The sequence below is a fragment of the Octopus sinensis genome, linkage group LG3 (genome assembly GCF_006345805.1).
Source record: "Octopus sinensis linkage group LG3, ASM634580v1, whole genome shotgun sequence".
Lineage (NCBI taxonomy): Eukaryota > Metazoa > Mollusca > Cephalopoda > Octopoda > Octopodidae > Octopus > Octopus sinensis.
In genome coordinates, this window is record NC_042999.1 from 157,440,058 (window position 1) to 157,462,106 (window position 22,049).

Consider the following 22,049-nt stretch of genomic DNA (forward strand, 5'->3'; position numbering starts at 1 on the left):
TCCAATGCATAGAAATAAATAAATTACAAATGATGAATGATGTAATAGAAGTAATGTAGCCTGGAACAGACAACAAAAGAAATAATACCTTATGTATTTAGTAAATCATTTGTTAAGCAGAGTGGTGCAGTGGAAGTGTGCTGACTCCGTAACCATAGATCAAAACTATGTTCTGCAAAGAAATGGATGCCATCCATTTCTTACATTTATACATCACAACTGAGTTGTCTGCAAATATACTAATCAAATATAGGTATCCACAGATGTAGGTACAAATTATATCTTGCAATAAAAATTTTGAGTTCTCTACAAATATACTAATCAAATATAGGTATCCACAGATGTAGGTACAAATTATATCTTGCAATATAAATTTTGAGTTCTCTACAAATATACTAATCAAATATAGGTATCCACAGATGTAGGTACAAATTATATCTTGCAATAAAAATTTTGAGTTGTCTACAAATATACTAATGAAATATAGGTATCCACAGATGTAGGTACAAATTATATCTTGCAATATAAATTTTGAGTTGTCTACAAATATACTAATCAAATATAGGTATCCACAGATGTAGGTACAAATTATATCTTGCAATAGAAATTTATACCGGGTCAAGGGGTCACCAAATAACAGGGGTTACTGCAAAATCCAAATAACATAGTGAGCAAAAACACCAGCAACAGGACTTTTTACTTAATATATAGGATGATTCCATTTTATGTCTTAGTCATTCCAACTCGCTTACAATGAAGAAAAAAATGCCACAATCTAATTTATTCAATACTCAATTCGTGTCATGAAAATAATTTCACGCAAAAATATTGTAATGAGCAAAGTAAAACTCGTTTATCAGAAAGAAAAGATTTCTCATTAGTATGGCAATCATCTGTTGTAATCTGATGCCTTGATTTCATTTAGCACAAACATGATCTTCCATTTTCAAATCAAATTTCTAAAATCAGCTTTAAATCCCTTAAACCATAACCCAATGAACATGCTCAGCACACTGGTATATTTACCATTATCTACTTACCATTATATATATGACTGATATTTGTATCCCTGCCCGCTCAAGAAAATAAACATCAACCAATATTTCTAACCAATAGGCGCAGGAGTGGCTGTGTGGTAAGTAGCTTGCTAACCAACCACATGGTTCCGGGTTCAGTCCCACTGCGTGGCATCTTGGGCAAGTGTCTTCTGCTATAGCCCCGGGCTGACCAAAGCCTTGTGAGTGGATTTGGTAGATGGAAACTGAAAGAAGCCCGTCGTATATATGTATGTATATATGTATATGCGTGTGTGTGTTTGTGTGTCTGTGTTTGTCCCCCTAGCATTGCTTGACAACCGATGCTGGTGTGTTTATGTCCCCGTTACCTAGCGGTTCGGCAAAAGAGACTGATAGAATAAGTACTGGGCTTACAAAAGAATAAATCCCGGGGTCGAGTTGCTCGATTAAAAGCGGTGCTCCAGCATGGCCACAAGCAAATGACTGAAACAAGTAAAAAAAAAGATTTTTTTTAATCCACCCATACAGATAAGCAAATTTCCACATATACATTACATTAGCAAATATATTAATGACTCATTGTGATAGCTAATATTATTACACTGGACCCTATCTGAAACACACAGTCAACATATCAAAAAAAATATTCAGCAATATAGTGAATTAAAACAGTATTTTCTTTGAACTCTTATGTAACCCTCTTCCAATAAGAAATGGGAAGTTTATTGGGATCTTTTCCGTTTGAACGGCAGTTTCTAACATAATTTCTAGGTAACTAAAAAATGTTAAACTTCGTATACTGATAGAATGTGTTTATAAAACATCATTTTCTCTTGGCTTTATTGAGAAAATTCTATAGTTTGTAACATATTTGTTGTATTTTTTCTTCAATTTCTGCAATTTCAACCAATCAGTGACGTCCATTGAGGTAAAAAAAAACATTCTGTGCCGTACACGGACAGTCCAACATTCGGCGTAGTGATACATATTTTCTTTAAACACAGTTCGTACTGTTCACTAACAAATAGTGCCAAAAGTGGGGATGTATTCTACACACGTATACACATAGATATGAATGTGTAACATGTCCCTCGTTTAAGAAACAGATTGGGTTTATTTATATTTGTGAAGAAAAAAAAGATACCCTTCCTCCCACCCCTAATCCTAACCCTAAAACAGATTGAAGTGCAATAGATCGATACTAGGGTCATAATTATGGGTGACAATTTCATATGACACCGCTAGAAAAAAACTGCCCTTCAAACCGACAAGATCCGTTCGTTGAAATGACTGAACAAGTAAGTTTGGGAGAACGACTCTCGGCATTAATTGGGCTTGTAGGAAAAGTATGGTGTCACATCTGGTTTGCAGATATTATAAAAAATAAAACAAAAAAAGAGAAAAATATACCATAAAACCCCATGTAATTTACGCCCTTTAAGGGGTGCATAAATTACATGAGTAGATCGCCGATCATTTCTAGAATTATTTTAGAAATCATTTTTTTGTTGAAAAATGACGTACAAATGTAAACATTCAGGCGATGTTTTGCCATTCAGGCGATGTTTTGCCATTCAGGCGACAACCGAAACGTTGCCAACATTCATACAGGAAGTTGAATCATTTAATGTCAGAATAGCTTTTTATAGAAAAAATATAATGAAGTTGACTTTTATTTATGCTGGACGGTATAACGCTTTTTTTTTTTTCTGTATAAATTTACTAAAACCATTAAATGGTTAAATACTTTTTGAAGTTTGACGTTCATGCTGGTAATCACAATCCGGGCCATATTTTACATTGCTTGGCGTTTCTACTTATCACAATGGAGCCCAGCAATTTCCTTAAATAAATCAGTTTTTCTCCGGTTAAGAAGTCTAGGGATCTTTTCGGTTTGAACGGCAATTTTTTCTAGCGGTGTCATATGAAATTGTCACCCATAATTATGACCCTAGTATCGATCTATTGAATTTCAATCTGTTTTAGGGTTAGGGTTAGTTAGGGTATCTTTTTTTCTTCACAAATGTAAATAAACCCAATCTGTTTCTTAAACGAGGGACATATTTATACGGCACAGAATGTTTTTTTTTTACCTCAATAGACGTCACTGATTGGTTGAAATTGCAGAAATTGAAGAAAAAAAACAACAAATATCTTACAAACTATAGAATGTTCTCAATAAAACCAAGAGAAAAAGATGTTTTAAAACACATTCTACCAGTATACGCAGTTTAAAATTTTTTAGTTACCTACAAATTATGTTAAAAACTGCCAATCAAACCGAAAAGATCTGAAGTCTAGTTTGCGTTTGCCTCCAGGATGCCATTGCTTGATTTCTCCATGTTAGGACAATGAAATTCATCACGACCGGCGTCACCAAAGACAACATCATAATTCATCCTTGCGCATGTAACCTCACCAAGTGAATGTGACATAACGTTCCTACAGAAACCTTCATTTACCTTATAAAATATTTAACCTATAAAGAGCTAGGATTTGCACTTACATAGCATAGAATGCTGAACACATTTTATGAAAATGAGACTACCAAAAAATAGTTCAAATATCTTCTTAGGGGCAAGTTTTACATGAAAAGATATTAGTTGAACTATTAGTCCTCTTGCATTCTAGGGGGTATCGAAGCGTTTGAGTGACATTAGACCCCAACAAACTCCAATAAATTAAATGCATTTATCTGGACCACGATCGTGGCACGTCACACTTTTTGTGTTAATGTTGTTTCACATTCATGTTGAATTATGCAGCAATCTTATATTCTCTTCATAGAACACTTGTAATGTATGTGTAGCGTATCTGATATCCTCACTGTTTGAGAGATATATTAGAAATGATCTCGTGTTAGATAGCAACCATCTTCGACTATTTTGACCCTGTTGTGTCCACTGCTCCGATTGGTTGACATTGGCGCAGTTTGTCGCTTGACTTATTTCGCACCAGTGTGTAAGCCAACCAATCACGGCCTTCGGATAAGGTCCCATGACACAGTCTTTTGGGGGTTTCACTGGAGTCTTTAACAGGTTATAAAAGGCGCCAGAAAATCACTATTTTTCGTCTTAGGTTCCAGTCCTTCTCAGGGCTAACCTCTTACCACAGAGCAACTCAACCATGTTCCAGAAACGCCCGTCTTTGGTTTCAGTCCTTCTCAGGACTAACCTCTGACCACAGAGCGACATCCGACAGTTCCATGTTCCAGCGACGCAGCCATGTTCCTGCTCCAGCAGCGCCGACGCCATCATCTCAACCGTCACCGTCTCCATGTACGTCGCCTTCATCTCCAGCAACACCAATACATACACAGCCACTCGCTCAGGTTTAAACTCCACACTGTTGTGATATTCACCGAGGTTAACAGCACAGCACTACCTGCGAGATCTTCTGTACCAATGTAACCTGGCACAGCATTGAAGCCACAACCTCTACACGACATGTGTTCAACCAGCATTCTGCCTTGTGACCCCAACATCCTGTTACAGAACCACAACTATTCTGTACTTTACTACGAACTGGTAAATTAACTCCATCTTGTCTAAAATATCCTGAGAGACTCATTCTATGCTCTGTATTGTATTCTGTCTCACATACGCATACACCTTTGTTTGTACTTCTAGTAATCCCAAATTGTTCTGCATATCGCAAGACGAAAACCGCACGAGCATTTGATTTGAAAGACTAACAAAGAATCGTAATATATTCTGTCGGAAAGTCAACAATTCATCAGGGACAATGGTTGTAGCATTTTCGTATAAAATTCTCTCAGCTACAGCGCCAAAGTAGATACAATCTAATGGGTGGTGTGTCGTTGCATCATAGACATTAACCTCACACACATTGATGACAGAAAGTAAGTCAGGTCTGATGAAATTGCTCAAAATCCCCTTCATTTCAGCGTTGGTGACTCTTTTAAGCTTATGCATCCGATAGCCTTCGGCCTGGAATTCCAGATTAAGTTTGTTAACATTGTTTAAAATGAAAGAGAGAAATGCTAAATACATCTTTGTAAAGAGGATTCTTCATTTCAGTGAGAATTCGTCGGGCCGTAATCGGACACCCACCTTCTAATGGTGCCTGTGTGAAATATGCCAGCAGCATTGGCCACTGCTCTAAAATGCACTGCACAACTTGCTTGAGAGACAGCCATCTAGTGCAACTTGCATGCAGGGTTTTGTGAGGATCAATTGAAGCTATTTTCTACAGAACTTTGAATTCGTTGATACGCTTAGGACTGTGACTAAAGTATGCATGAATACTTGTCAATTCTTCGACAGAATTCAGTAATTCATTGCACGCGTTTGATGAGCATAAGCGTAAAGAATGACAAACAACAGGATTGCACAAACAGATCTGGCCTGTTCTGCTTCAACAAATGCTGAACGCTTCCTTTGTTTCCCATCATAACATTTGCATTGTCACAGGCGAAACCTATCAAATTTTCCAGAGGAATAGCATGTTCGTTTAAAAATGATAGAAGACAGTTGTATATACCCGTAGCACTGCAATCCTGTATTTCTATAAGTGTAACAAAATATCGTCGACTGTCTTTTGAATTTCAACGTCATAATATCTGGAAACCAGGACAAGTTGTTTTAGTGTTGAAACATCAGTTGTTTCATCAACAACGAGTGAGAATTTTGATGAATGAAGTTTTATATATATATATTTTTTTTTTTGACAAAGCGTTGAAGCCGTAGAGGCCAATGGCTTTAAGAAAGACGTATGCGCCCTTCGTTCGGGCACACTTTGCATCCTGGGCAATTTTAGAATCAGGACAGGCGTTTGCAACAAGGCCAGGTAAGTGATCCAAAATAGAAATTGGGAGATTATGCTCAGCAACAAATGCACAGCATCTTAATCCAACAGCAGCTGCTACTTTCTTGGAATGTGAAGAAAACGATGAGGCCTCGAAATAATTGTCAACATTTTTTGCTTTATTTGTTTCATATGCATTCTTGCGGTGTTTTTCTGTCTGTTCATGTTGTAAAATTTGGCTCAAACAACCAGCAATTTCACACTTGCATAACATGCATTTGCCTTTAGTTGTATCGTTCTTGCCTCGCTCCAACCAACTAGAAAATATTTCATCGCACAATTTTAGCGGAAGTTTCTTTTCATACGATGCCCATCTAGCCTTCTTATCTGATGCTTCACGTTCATTATATGAGGAATGTTCTGTTTTCAAAGTTCTATCGCTCATATCTTGCTCCAGTTATAGTTCTGTAAGATGTATTTGAATTAATCAAGTTATTAAACACATTACATACCGTTTAAAATCCGGGTTAAGAAATCTGTTTGGGTTCAGACTGCTAGAGCGGGATTGTATAAATAAGCACTGTAAAATTGAGTCTAATTTATCAAACTTTTAAAAAACACAATCACGTACCTTCAGTCTGTGAAAAAACTTCTTGTGTTATGACAGCTATGGTGTGGTAGACAGGACGTATATACGTGCACCCCAAATTACAGACGCCCTTGACCTCATTAGTCAACGCGTGCGTGCATGCATGCTGACCCGTTTGCGAAAGCAGACAGGACGTGCTTTTATTTTTATTAAGCTCACAGACACGTATATGTGTAAAGTCAATCAATCAATGCGTCAAAATATGAATTTTAAAAACCAATGGCAAGATCACCAAAACGTACAGCACATCAAATTTTTGGCCAAAACATACAGTTTTGTACGAACGTACAGCCATTGGCAGCGCTGTCGGTTGAGTAAAGTGTCATCCAAGCTGATGTTTATTGGTAATTAAACTTATTTTGCAACACTTGTGCATATTTATCAGCTTTGTTTTTGTTGATAAGAATTATCAACAACTTTTCCTGTGATCATGATTTGAGAAGACATACAGAAGTATGCTGAAGACTGGACATAATCTCTTATGGGCAAGAAAGGCAAAATAAAGTTTATTATAAACAACACAAACACTTCGTAATTTAATAGCTTCCAATGTGATACATGTTGAACAGAAATTATTTTTATTTAATGAAGATTTAATAAAAGTGAAATTATGCTAAATACAACTAAATTGAAAACCGTTTCTCCCTGTCCTTATCGGCAATTCTGAAAATCTTTAGGTGCGAATTTTACACGAGTAGAATTTTAACGATTTTTATTGGAGTGGCTGTGTGGTAAGTAGCTTGCTAACCAACCACATGGTTCCGGGTTCAGTCCCACTGCGTGGCATCTTGGGCAAGTGTCTTCTGCTATATCCCTGGCCGACCAATGCCTTGTGAGTGGATTTGGTAGACGGAAACTGAAAGAAGCCTGTCGTATATATGTATAAACAACACATATGTGTTTATGTGTCTGTGTTTGTCCCCCTAGTATTGCTTGACAACCGATGCTGGTGTGTTTACGTCCCCGTTACTTAGCGGTTCGGCAAAAGAGACCGATAGAATAAGTACTGGGCTTAGAAAGAATAAGTCCTGGGGTCGATTTGCTCGACTAAAGGCGGTGCTCCAGCATGGCCTCAGTCAAATGACTGTAACAAGTAAAAGAGTAAGGTGCACGAATTACATGGGTTTTTACGGTAATGTAAATCAAACTATGGGCAGAAACCCAGATAGCAAAACTTCCAGCCAAATCCAGCTTATTACATAAACATACACGTATACATGTCCATATTTAATTTTCAGATTGACCCTCCCTCTATACCCATGCACCCCTGCACACCCATCAACCCAATCCTGCCTCCATCTCCAACCCTACTCTACAGGCATTTACCTCATACACCATTATGGTACTGCTTGCATCCTATCCAAGAGATTAAACTAATAAAAAACAAAAGTTTTCCCTATGAGTCTTTGTACAGGGTTTTGTTTTCTACTTTTTACGACAACCACATCATAAAAGTTCGCTATCCTAAGGTGATAACTCACCATAATAGACAGAGTCCTAAGTTTTTGAAAAACCTAATTCTAATAAACTTTTTCCAATTCTGAGGCCTTTTAAAGCATTCTAGAGACTCCAGAAGAAAATCCAAAGACTGTGTCATGTGACCTCATCCTAAGGCCGTGATTGGTTGGCTTACACACTGCTACTCTTATGGAAAGAGAAGAAAGCATCATCCTTGTACAGATCACCCTGCATAATCTAAGTGGATGTTTCCTCACTACAAGAATGCAGCCTCCTCCCACCAAATTGTGTGCATAGGTGAATTCATACAAGTTTTTTCTATATTAATTTGTTCAATCATAGGTGCAGGCATGGCTGCATGTGGATAAGAAGCTTGCTTCCCAACCACATGGTTCTGGGTTCAGTCCTACTGCATTGCACCTTGGACAAGTGTTTCATATTTTAGTCTAGGGCCAACCAAAAATATTGTGAGCGATTTCGTAGATGGAAACTGAAAGAAGCCCATTGTGTGGATACACACACACACATACGCACACACTAGCACACCACCAGGATTACCATTGGATATATGGACTCTACTTTCACAGATTTCACTGGAATTTTTCGTTGATGTAAATCACTCCAATCTACTACAACTTTTAAACTTTATGAAGTCTTATTCATCATCATCATCGTCGTTTAACGTCCGTTCTCCATGCTAGCATGGGTTGGACGGTTCGACCGGGGTTCTGGGAAGCCAGAAGGCTGCACCAGGCTCCAGTCTAATTTGGCAATGTTTCTACAGCTGGATGCCCTTCCTAACGCCAACCACTCCGTGAGTGTAGTGGGTGCTTTTTACGTGCCACCTGCACAGGTGCCAGGCGGGGCTGGCAACGGCCACGGTCAGATTGGTGTATTTTATGTGCCACCGGCACGGAAGCCAGTCGAGGCGGTGCTGGCATCGGCCACGAGTCGGATAGTGCTTTTTACGTACCACCAGACCAGGGATCCTGGCTGGTTCAATTCGATTTCGATTTCGCTTGCCCCAACATGTCTTCACAAGCAAAGGGGGTTGGCAAGGGTGCCTGTCGTACGGTCGCATTGGAGTATTTTACGTGCCACGGCCACGAGTCGGATAGTGCTTTTTACGTACCACCAGACCAGGGATCCTGGCTGGTTCAATTCGATTTCGATTTCGCTTGCCCCAACATGTCTTCACAAGCAAAGGGGGTTGGCATGGGTGCCTGTCGTACGGTCGCATTGGAGTATTTTACGTGCCACGGCCCCGAGTCGGATAGTGCTTTTTACGTACCACCAGGCCAGGGATCCTGGCTGGTTCAATTCGGTTTCGATTTCGATTTCGATTTCGCTTGCCCCAACATGTCTTCGCAAGCATGGGGGGTTGGGATGGGTGTCTGTCGTCGGATGAGGTTCTATATCGACTTCGCTTGCCTCAACCGGTCTTTGTGTCCAAGGGAGGAAAGGCATTCATAAGTGGGCTGGGCTCACTTGTCCTGCCTGGTCTTCTCACGTACAGAATATTTCCAAAGGTCTCGGTCTCTGGTCATTTCCTCAGTGAGGCCTAAAGTTCGAAGGTCGTGCTTCACCACCTCGTCCCAGGTTTTCCTGGGTCTACCTCTTCCACGGGTTCCCTCAACTGCTAGGGATTGGCACTTTCTCACACACCTATCTTCATCCATTCTCGCCACATGACCATACCAGCGCAATCGTCTCTCTTGCACACCACAACTGATGCTTCTTAGGTACAACATTTCTCTCAAGGTGCTAACGCTCTGTCGAGTATGTACACTGACATTACACATCCATCGGAGCATACTGGCTTCATTCCTCACGAGCTTACGCATGTCCTCAGCAGTCACAGCCCATGTTTCGCTGCCATGTAGCATGGCTGTTCGTACACACGCATCATACAGTCTGCCTTTTACTCTGAGCGAGAGGCCTTTAGTCACCAGCAGAGGTAAGAGCTCCCTAAACTTTGCCCAGGCTATTCTTATTCTAGCAGTTACACTTTCAGCGCACCCACCCCCACTACTGACTTGGTCACCTAGATAACGGAAGCTATCAACTACTTCTAGTTTTTCCCCCTGGAAAGTGACGGAAGTTGTTTTCTGCAGATTTTCGGAGGTTAATGCTCCCGAGCATCTGCCACATACAAAAACTATCTTCCCAGTTAGCCTACCTTTGACATTGCTGCACCTCTTATGTGTCCATAGCTTACACTGGGTACATCTTATAGAGTTTCTACCTACACCTTTTCTACAGATCGAGCAGGGCCATCTTCCTGAAGATATTTGTGGATTGTCTACCTTTCTACTTATTAGTACTTTGGTTTTAGCTAGGTTGACTCTAAGGCCCCTTGATTCTAAACCCTCCTTCCACACCTGGAACTTCTCCTCCAGTTCTGATAGTGACTCAGCAATAAGAGCAAGGTCGTCAGCGTAGAGGAGCTCCCAGGGACAGCCTGTCTTGAATTCCTCCGTAATTGCCTGGAGTACTATGATAAATAGGAGGGGGCTGAGTACTGAACCCTGGTGGACCCCAACCTCTACTTTGAATTCTTCTGTGTACATGTTGCCAACCCTAACCTTACTTACGGCATCTCTGTACATGGCTTGCACAGTCCTCACCAGCCATTCATCTATCCCTAGTTTCCTCATTGACCACCAGATAAGGGATCGGGGGACCCTATCAAAAGCTTTCTCCATGTCAACGAAAGCCAGGTACAGGGGCTTATCTTTGGCTAGGTATTTCTCCTGCAGCTGCCTTACCAGGAATATAGCATCAGTGGTACTTTTTCCTGGCACGAACCCAAACTGCATCTCATCTAAACTAACTCTCTCTCTAATTAGTTGGGCTATGACCCTCTCCGTAACCTTCATTACTGATCCAACAGCTTGATACCTCTGTAATTATTTGTATCTAGGGCATCACCTTTACCTTTGTAGCAGTTGACTAGTATGCTGCTGCACCAGTCATTGGGTATGACTCCTTCGTGTATCACCTGGTTGACTATACGGGTGACTAGGTTATAGCCGACACTGCCAGATATTTTGAGCATCTCTGCAGTAATTCCTGATGGGCCTGGGGCTTTCCCTGTCTTCATGCTTCTAATTGCCTTAGCTACCACGGAACTATCAACTCGGATAGCTGGTCCCTCTGTAGGGTCAACATTCGGCAGACTCTCTTTATCCCATTCATTTTCCTCATTCAGTAACCTTTCATAGTGGCGTCTCCAAGCTTCTCTCTTTGCATCCTCATTTAGCGCAAGTGAACCATCCTCCATGCGAACACATTTCTCTCCTACCACATCACGATTCTCTCTCACACACTGTCTTGCAACACGAAATACCTCAAGTCTTTCATCCTCACGGCGCAGGACATTGGCAAATTTTTCTTATCTGCTTCCCCTCTGGCTAGATAGACCTGTCTCCTAGCTTCCCTTCTGGCAGTCTGATACCCTTCCCTGCTACCACCGTTCTTCCAGGCCTTCCAAGCCTGTTTCTTTTGTCTAATAGCCCTGTCAACAATATTGTTCCACCACCACGTTATTTTGGGTCTTAAGGGGACTTTGCACCAGCCACAGATCTGGTCAGTGGCTTTCAGCAGGTTGTCCCTCAGAAACGTCCAGTTGTCTTCTACCCCATGTGTAGCTATACCCCCTTCCACTTCGTCAAAGGCTTCAAGTAACATATCTCTAAATCTCTGTCCATTCGCAGGGGCTTTAAGCTTCCAGACCCTTCTTCTCCATGTTAGTCGTCTTCTAGTCGCCCTCTTAGTCCTGATCCTAAAGTCACTAACTACCAGTCTATGTTGTGGGGTGCATTCTTCGCCTGGGAAGGTTTTGGCATTTTTAAGCAGCCATCTTTCCCTTTTTCTGGCAAGGATGTCGATTTGGCTAGTATGCCGGCCCGATCGGTAGGTCCGTACGTTATTACTTTACCTTGCTCTCTCCTTTTCTTCTTATCTTATCTTCTTTTCTCCTTTTCTTTTCCTTTTTACTTCTCTCCATGACTTTTGAACTTTCACACTCCGTATGTTATTTCGTTGCCTTTCTCTCTCTTCTTTTTTCTTTTTGTTCCTTTTTTCCAGCACACCTCATTACAAATCCAGCATGCCTAATTACAAATCCCGCTACCTTCCACTGCCTAAAGAAACACCTTTCCACACTTCCTTTCTGCTGCTTTCAACTTTCTATTAATCTTTCCCTACTAATTTTCCAAAAAAACATGCTTCTGTAGTCATGTGTAGTGACGCTACTGTGTAAGTTTCAGCGCGCATAAAGTCCTGAGTTGTTGCATGTTGGTGTCGCAGCTGGCTGTAGCAGGAACATAGCTGGGTCGCTGGAACTGGCGTCATCTCGGGAACTGGCTGATCTGGCGTGGTCAATGGTCAGAGACCAAAAACCCGGGATGGTAAATTCTGAGGCCTTTTAAAGCATTCTAGAGGCTCCAGAAGAAAATCCAAAGACTGTGTCATGTGACCTTATCCTAAGGCCGTGATTGGTTGGCTTACACACTGGCGCGAAATAAGACTGCACCAAAACCAACCAATCAGAGTAGCGGACACAACTGAGCCTAAGCAGCCGAAAGATGATTGCTATCTAACACGACATCATTTCTAATGTATCTCTCAAACTGAGAAGATCACCAAGCTACACTACACATGTTTCCTTTCTCAGTCACTGCTTTCACCACCACCTCATCCCCAAAGGTTTCCACCTCCATTTCCACCCCACTTTCCATTCTGCTTCTGCCATCCTACCCATACTCTGTACTACTTCCTATCGCGTTATGCATGCCACCATTCATTCTAATCTCTCCAAAATACACATCCTCAACCGCCTTCTCCCTCTCGTTTATTCCACCTTTTTCTCCAGCTTTCTACCATCCGTTGCACATTTCACTCTTCATACTCCATTTCAATAATCTTTTCCACGAGTTCCTTGCCTGCACTAAACACAAACTCCACTCACCCCTTCATTCTGTCCCACCCGATGCTACTACACCCAGCCTCTTCCATTCCTTCCCCCTTCATCTTCACTGCCACCCTTCCATTACTCCTACTCCCCATGCACTTCCTCCTCTCTCTCCTCCCAGCCTTCCACTGCCTCTACTACTCCTCCCACAGATAACTCTTCCACATCCACCCCACTTCAGTCTGTTGTTACCATTCCTTGTTATCTTCTCCTCTCTGAGATGGAGCACTCTCTTCTTACTAGGGTTCTGAGCTTCATCCTCATCCCTCCATCCAGTAACGAATTTCAGATCCGTGCTGATATTCATAGCTTTGTGCGCCGTGTCAGGCTACATGCACTATTCCACAACACTCCACCTGCATCTAATGAAGAGGACTGCTTCACCGACCTGGGCCACCGACCATCCCACTGGACGCCAGCTCAATCATTTTGCAAGTATCTGCCAATGTGTTGTGGACTGGTTCAACTTTTGCAGGTGTCCCCAACATCTTCCCGGCCGAACTCTCAGGCCTCCGATGTCTTCGACGCCGCAAAGACATTATCATAAAATCGACCAACAAGGGTGGAGCCGTGGTGGTCTGGCACACAGACCTCTACAAGGCTGAAGCTCTCTATCAACTTCAAGACACCTCCTTCTATTGCCTTCTACCCTCCAACCCCATGCCTAACTACCAACAGACTGTGTCCTCCGCTATCTATGACCTCATTTCCCTCCAACCTCATTGTCCGCACTCCAAGCACCCCTACAATTTACTTCCTTCCTAAAATCCACAAGCCCAACAACCCTGGCCACCCCATCGTTTCCACCTGCAACTACCCCACGGAATTGATCACTAAGTACTTCGACCGTGAAGTTGCCCCTCTAGTGGCTTCCCTCCCTTCCCACATCCACGACACTAACCATGCTCTCTATTTCTTTAACTCTTTCTCCTTTCCTCCTGGTCCCTCTAAACTTCTCTTCACTATCGATATCAAGAGTTTATATAGTGATCCCACACAACGAAGAACTTCTTGCATTGAAACACTTTCTGGACTTTTGACCCAACCCCCAACTTGACACCTCCACACTTCTTTGTCTGGCCGAAATTGTTCTCTCCCTCAACTGCTTCTCGTTCACGGGAGATTTTTTACCAACAGGTCTTGGGAGTGGCCATGGGAACGAGAACGGGCCCAATTATACGAACCTGTTCATTCGCTACGTTGAGGTCCAAATATTCTCACAATTCGTTATATTGATGACTGTATCAGTGCGACCTCATACTCCCGTGAACAACTAGATTCCTTCCATCCTGCCCTCGAATTCTCCTTCACTATTTCTAACTCTTCTGTGGCATTTCTGTTAGTATACACTGCTCCGCTCTCACTACCTCCATCCACTACAAACATACCGACTTAGACTCATACCTCAACTTCTCCTCTTCCCACCCAAACCACACCAAGCTCTCCATCCCCTACTCCCAATTCTTCCGTCTGCACAGGCTGTGAAGTGATGACCATGACTGAAACTCAGTCTTAACTCATAGCTCACCACTTCATCCTTCATGGATATCCCCTCACCACTATTCACACTGCCCTCGCCAGAGCACACTCCGTGGACTGTGCCTCTGCTCTCTCTCACTGCACCTGCCCCACCATTGCCCGTCTCCCTTCACCTACCACCCTTCCACTCTGCCCCTCCAATGCACCAATCTCCGAGTCTTCCAGCAACTCCAGTCCGACCCTACACCTCGCACGTCTTCCCCAACCTACCCCTTCCCTCCTTCAAACGAGCCCACAGCCAGCGTAACCTCCTGGTCGACAGTTTCTTCCTTAACCCAACCTGGTTAGTTTCCCTACTCCCATCCATGTTGCAGTACTTGCCCCTACTTTTCCAACACCACCCTCCTCACAGGCACCTATCATCCTCCCTATCATATTACAAACTCCCTTACCTGCACTTCCAGTAATATCATTTACTGCAGCTCCTGCTCTTCCCTGTGCATCAATTAAACGGGAAGCCACTTAGATGACCGGTTCGCAGAGCACTTCTGGGACGTCCAACTTGACAATGACACCCTGGTCTCGTGCCATTTCCGCTCTACCGGTCATCCACTACAACATCTGTCTGTGTTCGGATTGTCTTTGCACAGAGGCCATCCGGACTCCCACCTTCGCTGTGAACAATAATTAATTTTCTCTCTTTGCACCACACGGGTTCAACTCCCCTCCTCTCTTCATCTAACATCCACTTCCTCTCTTCCTTCATACCCCACCCTACCCTAACCCTAACCTCACACACACTAGCACTGACCACTTCCCAGCACCCACACCACACGATCTTGAATAACGTCACTACGCATACTACATATGGGCACCCACGTTACAGACGCACATACTTGCACACATCCAGACTTGACAAAGTCACTAGCCCCTATTCAAACACACAATACATGCACACCTTCACTTGGGGTCACCATCACTTTATTAGCTCCCTTTCTTCCAACCTCTTCTTTCAAACTCCCTTTCTAATCAGTCGCCATGCCTGATTGCCAAATCTACAGGATTTTCATTCTCTCTCTGTTTTTTCTCTTATTCCTTTCTGTTGAAGAGTATAGGCTCAAAACATAAAAGACTTTTTCATTTTTCATTTTCCTGAGCATCAAACTAATACACCTGCTTGTTGTTCATACACCTATCTCTTACTTGTTTCAGTCATTTGACTATGGCCATGCTGGAGCACCACCTTTTAGTCAAGCAAATCGACCCCAGGACTTATTCTTTGGAAGCCTAATACTTATTCTATCGGTCTCTTTTGCCGAACCGCTAAGTGACAGGGACGTAAACACACCAGCATCGGTTGTCAAGCAATGCTAGGGGGACAAACACAGACACACAAACATATACACATATATATATATATATTCATATATACGACGGGCTTCTTTCAGTTTCCGTCTACCAAATCCACTCACAAGGCTTTGGTTGGCCCGAGGCTATAGTAGAAGACACTTGCCCAAGGTGCCACGCAGTGGGACTGAACCCGGAACCATGTGGTTGGTAAGCAAGCTACTTACCACACAGCCACTCCTACACCTATCTTCATCTTTTGTTTTTAAATAAATTTCAATATATATATATGGATCAAAACAGTTTGATTCAAACTTCTTGGAACTTGAGTTTCAAGCGCGTCACAAGTCTTCAGCCATTGAGTTCAAACAAATAAGAGTTTGAGTGAAAAGAGTCAATGTTTATTACTGGATGTGAGCCTGCGATTCGTCAAGGTCATGCAGGGTCACAGTTTGATGTTAGTATTTCAGCGACAACTATTGGGAAAATAGTGCATGATGAACAGGAAATCGACCGTGTGGTGGACATTTGCATGGTTGGGGGAAGTAAGAAAAGGTGGTATATGTGGGAGTATATATGTATGTGTACATGTATATGCCCATATATCTGTGTTTGTATCCGTACTTAAACGAGTATGTGGGCCTAGATGTACATTCACATATCCATGTGCACATACTCACACATGCACACACATGCGTGAACACTTTTTCTGTGTATATCTGCATACAAGCACATGCACACAGAAGTGTGCTTGTGCATGAACACGCACAGCTGCACATCCATGTGTATGTGTACGGTGAGTAAATGCATATGCATACATGTGCACGTGCATATATACCCATGTGGTTATGTACAAGGGGTCAGAGTATGCAGGTAGACAGGCAAGAAGTGTTGGGGATTGATGATTTGCGATGCTGTTCATAGGGTTAGTTTATGGCAGTGACATTACCATACTTGCTTAGGAGTATACCTCAAAGGAAAATCTAGTTGACACGACTCATGGAGAAGACCAACAAACAAATGTGCTGGAGAGCTTTCTTCTATGTTGTCTCTGTAATCTGTTTTTACACAAACCAACACATCTTAAACATCTATGAGTTTGTCATTATACGCATCAAAATTTATTTCACAGATTACATCATAGAATTTCCAACTATCCATTATCATTCCACAATATGTACAAGAAAAATGTTTTGTGAGATGCAGGAATAATGATGCAGGACCACTTAGAATCTTATTCTGTAGATGAGAATCCTCAAAAAGATGTGTAAGATCTAATTAATAGCAATAACTCAAATATAAATAAGCATTTCTGGAAATTACAAAAACATACAGATCATCAAGTCGATATAGCAAAGTTAATCTAACCCAAAATTCAAATTGTGAAGCATCTTACTAATTCAGAGTTTTGGTGCTATTTTAATATCCGCCACATTCCAGGGAGAAAAACTAGAAGTTGATAGCTTCCGTTACCTAGGTGACCAAGTCTAGAATAAGCTGCTAGAATAAGAATAGCCTGGGCAAAGTTTAGAGAGCTCTTACCTTTGCTAGTGACAAAGGGCCTCTCGCTCAGAGTAAAAGGTAGACTATGATGCATGTGTACGAACAGCCATGCTACATGGCAGTGAAACATGGGCTGTGACTGCTGAGGATATGCATAAGCTCGCAAGGAATGAAGCCAGCATGCTCCGATGGATGTGTAATGTCAGTGTGCATTCTCAACAGAGTGTAAGTACCCTGAGAGAAAAGTTGGACCTAAGATGCATCAGATGTGGTGTGCAAGAGAGACGACTGTGCTGGTATGGTCATGTAGCGAGAATGGAAGAGGATAGCTGTGTGAAAAAGTGCCACACCCTAGCGGTTGAGGGAACCTGTGGAAGAGGTAGACCCAGGAAGACCTGGGATGAAGTGGTGAAGCATGACCTTCGAAATTTAGGCCTCACCAAGGAAATGACTAGTGACCAAGACCTTTGGAAATATACTGTGCTTGAGAAGACCCGGCAAGCCAAATGAGACCATAACTTCGTGACCTGTGCCAGGGGCATAACCAGCCCACTTGTACATACCTTTTTTTTCTTTGGATACTAAACTCTGCTTGCGAAGACCTCTTGAGGTAAGTGAAATCAAAATTAAAATCAAAGTGAAATTCGATGACAGGCACGAGCACCATATGAGCGTGATCGTTGACAGAGCGGCTAACCAGCTTCCGTGCCAGTGGCACATAAAAGGCACCATTCGAGTGTGATTGTTGCCAGCTTTGCCTTACTGGCACTTGTGCCCCGTGCTAGTAGAGTGCTAAGAGCACCATCCGAGCCCGATCGTTGCCAGAGCGGCTAACTGGCTTCTGTGCCAGTGGCATGTAGGAGGCACCATTCAAGCGGGATCGTTACCAGCATCGCCTTACAGGCACCTGTGCCGTTGGCATGTGGAAAAAAATTTGAGCGAGGTCATTGCCAGTACTGCCTGACTGGCCCCTGTGCCAGTGGCACGTAAAAGCACCCACTACACTCTCGGAGAGGTTGGCATTAGGAAGGGCATCCAGCTGTAGAAACTCTGCCAGATCATGACTGGAGCCTGGTGCAGCCATCTGGTTCGCCAGCCCACAGTCGGACCGTCCAACCCATGCTAGCATGGAAAGCGGACATTAAACGACGATGAAGATGATGATTACAGATTGAGTTATTTTCTAATACTTAAACCTATACTCTGATGGAACAAACCCTTCAGAGGAGTTTTATTAATTAAAATAGATAGTTTCTATTGTGCATATTCATACGTCCAACTGTAAGGTCTGTAATATAATTTCAAAACAAGCTTATCTGTTGAAAATTCCTCTGCTTGAAGAAATAGCTCATAGTTTGAATATTGGGGACCATTATCTGAAATAATTTTCAAGAATGCCATGTTGCTCTTAGTTTCCATCTACCAAATCCACTCACAAGGCTTTGGACGGCCTGAGGCTATAGTAGAAGACATTTGCCCAAGGTGCCACGCAGTGGGACTGAACCCGGAACCATGTGGTTTGTAAGCAAGCTGCTTACCACACAGCCACTCCTACGCCTGTGTATAAAATATAAATGTATGATAATAAAAAAATCTGAAAATGTAGTAAAAGAGATGTGAAGATTAACATCATTATTACATTTTTTCTTCCCTTTTCTTTTTTTAAGAAAAGCATGCTGGCAATAAATTTTCTGAAATCTATAAAGAAATAAAATATTAAAAAGAATGCTTTATTATTACACCATCTTGTACGAAGAAAAATATTGGAAAGTTAAAAAAAAAAGATTAATATTGGCAACAAAGGATTATTATGTATAAAAAAAATTGTTGCATTTCTTCATGAACAAATGCAGCAAATTTTTAACAACACTCATTAATCTAATGCAAGGCACTGTATGAGATATAAGTCAACATATAACTAATACCTTTCTTGCTTGTCCCTTATCACTATATATGTTGTGTTTGGTGTTTCTATTTGTATCAGTGTTCTTTCTTAAGAAATAAATCAAACTATAAGCATGTATGCATGTTACAGTTTGTAGCTAATGGAGGCAATTATTTCAAGCAATTTTTTTTTTAAATGAACAGTCATATATTAAAAGGGAAAAAATCATAATTATTGCAGTTTTTCTTCCCTTCGTAAGTTTAACATTTTCTCACAGTGTTGGACAAAATATGTACTGATTAAATAGTCCAGATGCTTGAGAATAATGAAGATCATGAAATTTGGAAAGATAAGAAATAACATCTTTTTGACAACACACATACTCTGCTTTATGGATATACTATTCTTATACACATAAAGACACACACATGCACACACAACACACATTGCACACATAACAGACATTGCAGAAGTATTATGTATAGCTTTCGAATGCATTTCAAGGAAATGAAACAAATTAAGTTTTTCTCTTCAAAGAATTTTAAGAAAATAGGCAAAAACTCTCTTTAGTATTTTCTATGAAACGAGAGGAAAAATCTAATTGATGAAAATTTTTCTTTTAGGGCAGTTCATGAATTTTTATTATAAATATTTAGTAATGCTATACCAAAACTATTATATATTGATGAGCATGGACTTTGAGATCATGTTTGTACAAAACAGCAAATAAAGAAAAAGAATAAAAGTAAATACCATGTTTACCCTATGGAACTGATTTCGAAATTGGTTTCCAAACTGTTACAAATTTACATGTAAACTAAAACTATTTCAACTTTATAGATTTAGTAGGTTATATTTGGACTATAATACAGAATTAATAGCATAATGCATGTGTGGTACTCAACTTTTTTGTCTTTTTACCTTGTTTGTTCACATACACCCGTTAACATTTCATAGGCAGATTGTTTTTAAAAGGATGAAAGAGAGTGAGAGAGAGTGTGACTACAACATTCTTAAATATCAGCCCTTTATATTTAAATTTCATCACTAATTTTTAATTTATATCAACAATCTGCACCAACATAGTTCTTCTTGACCCATACTAACGCAGCTTTTGCACAACTCACACTGACATAGTTCTTACACAACTTACATTAGCACAACTCTTGCACAATCCATGCTAATGCTGACTTTTAAAAAAGTCAACAAAATAAAATTTAGATTGATGTATATATATAATAATAATAATAATAATAATAATAATCTTATGCGGGAATATTATTCCAAACTTACAGGGAAAAATTCAATTTAGAAATACTAAATCAAATTTCACAAAATATAATATATATATATATAAATTAGAAAAAAAACCCACCTTTTATCAATTCAATAATGAAAAATTAAATTATACCATTTAGAAAAATTATATATCATAGAAAGATTAAATATATACGCTTTATTTATTATTTTGCACATTACTTAATCATCGTTATATGTTTTATCTTATATTTAATCTTTCTATAATATGTAATTTTTCTAAATGGTATAATTTAAATTTTCATTATTGAATTAATAAAAGGTGTTTTTTTTCTAATTTATATATGTAAATATATATATATATAAAACTTGGTATAGAACTAGCTAAATTTTCCTTTGAGTATGTATTAGCTAATTCACTAGTAGCAAGTATACCATATGTTTATGAACAGACTTCAGATAAAAATTCAGATCCCAAGCAGGAAGTTTTAAATGTGGATCTGATGTCATTAAAACATTAAAAGGTTGCTATAAGTCCACAAACAAAAAACTGAGAACTTAGAAAACTGGTGATTATTTGTGACAGCTAAAAAAAAAAAAAAACCTGGTACAGTTCTTAAAAACCAGCTCTACCAACAAATTTTATAAATAGATCCATAAATGACTTGAAACCTAATAAATATTCTGTTGTGTCTGGAGAGAATCATTCTCTTTTAGTGCCTTATTATTTAACACACTCACCGGTAAAATTTCCACTTATTTCTTATTTTAATTTTTTTTTTAAATAAAGAAAAAAAAAAGAAAATGAAAATAAAAATAAGAAATAAGTGGAAATTTTACCAGTGAGTGTGTTAAATAATAAGGTACTAAAAGAGAATGACTCTCCCCAGACACAACAGAATATGCTTCAACACACGAACTCATATAAAGAATCTTGCAAATGAAATCTAATAAATATTGAAAATAAAATAAGTAACATTGTCATTTTTACTATTTGGTAACAAATTATCAAACTAGAATTATTGTGAGTTTTTCCATCAGTGACTGTCTGAATAGCTTCCACACATCTCTCCGACACTGGGTATTGTATGTCACTCATCATTGGTGGGTTGATCTTTGTTTGCATGGTGTGTGTTGGAAAGGGGTGGGGATTATACATTCCTCAACTTTTGGCCTTCAGATCATGCCATTTACAGCATGCACTGACAGGTTCAATTATATTTCCCATGCTTCCTTCACTATGGGAATTACCTAAATGATGGCTAGTATACCTCACATTGTCGTGCAGTTACTGTTTACATCTCGTTCAGAGATTTATTATTGCTTGCATACAGTTTTTCGAGATCAGTGACGAAAAGTTACTGGAAAAACAATATATAAGGATTTGCATCGGGACTCCCTTCATCGAAAACCGGTGATTGTCGTACGCCGACGACAGATCAATACCTAGAAACTGCAGTCCGTGCGTATCACTTAGGTTGACGAGGGAGGGATGACCTCCCTTTGCAAATACCATAAGTTAACAGAAAGTGTGCCTAAAGCCAGCTGGAGACGATGTTCTCCTGGGGCTACAAGCTACAGTAACACCCACCCTTAGTGGTTAGCCATATTGAGATGGCTAGTATACCTCACATTGTCGTGCAGTTACTGTTTACATCTTGTTCAGAGATTTATTATTGCTGTCTATCCTTCATTCTTCTTTAATTACCCTAT

At 40.4% G+C, this 22,049-nt stretch overlaps 1 long non-coding RNA gene across 1 annotated transcript; it reads right to left on the reverse strand.

Annotated features, from left to right (window-relative positions):
* Positions 1-18,903: 18,903 nt before the first annotated feature.
* LOC118762637 lies at positions 18,904-20,343 on the reverse strand. The gene is made up of 2 exons (XR_004998400.1): positions 20,226-20,343; positions 18,904-20,170 (listed from the first exon to the last, which is right to left on the reverse strand). It is a non-coding gene; the product is annotated as an uncharacterized LOC118762637 (long non-coding RNA).
* Between the last annotated feature and the right edge of the window lie 1,706 nt (positions 20,344-22,049).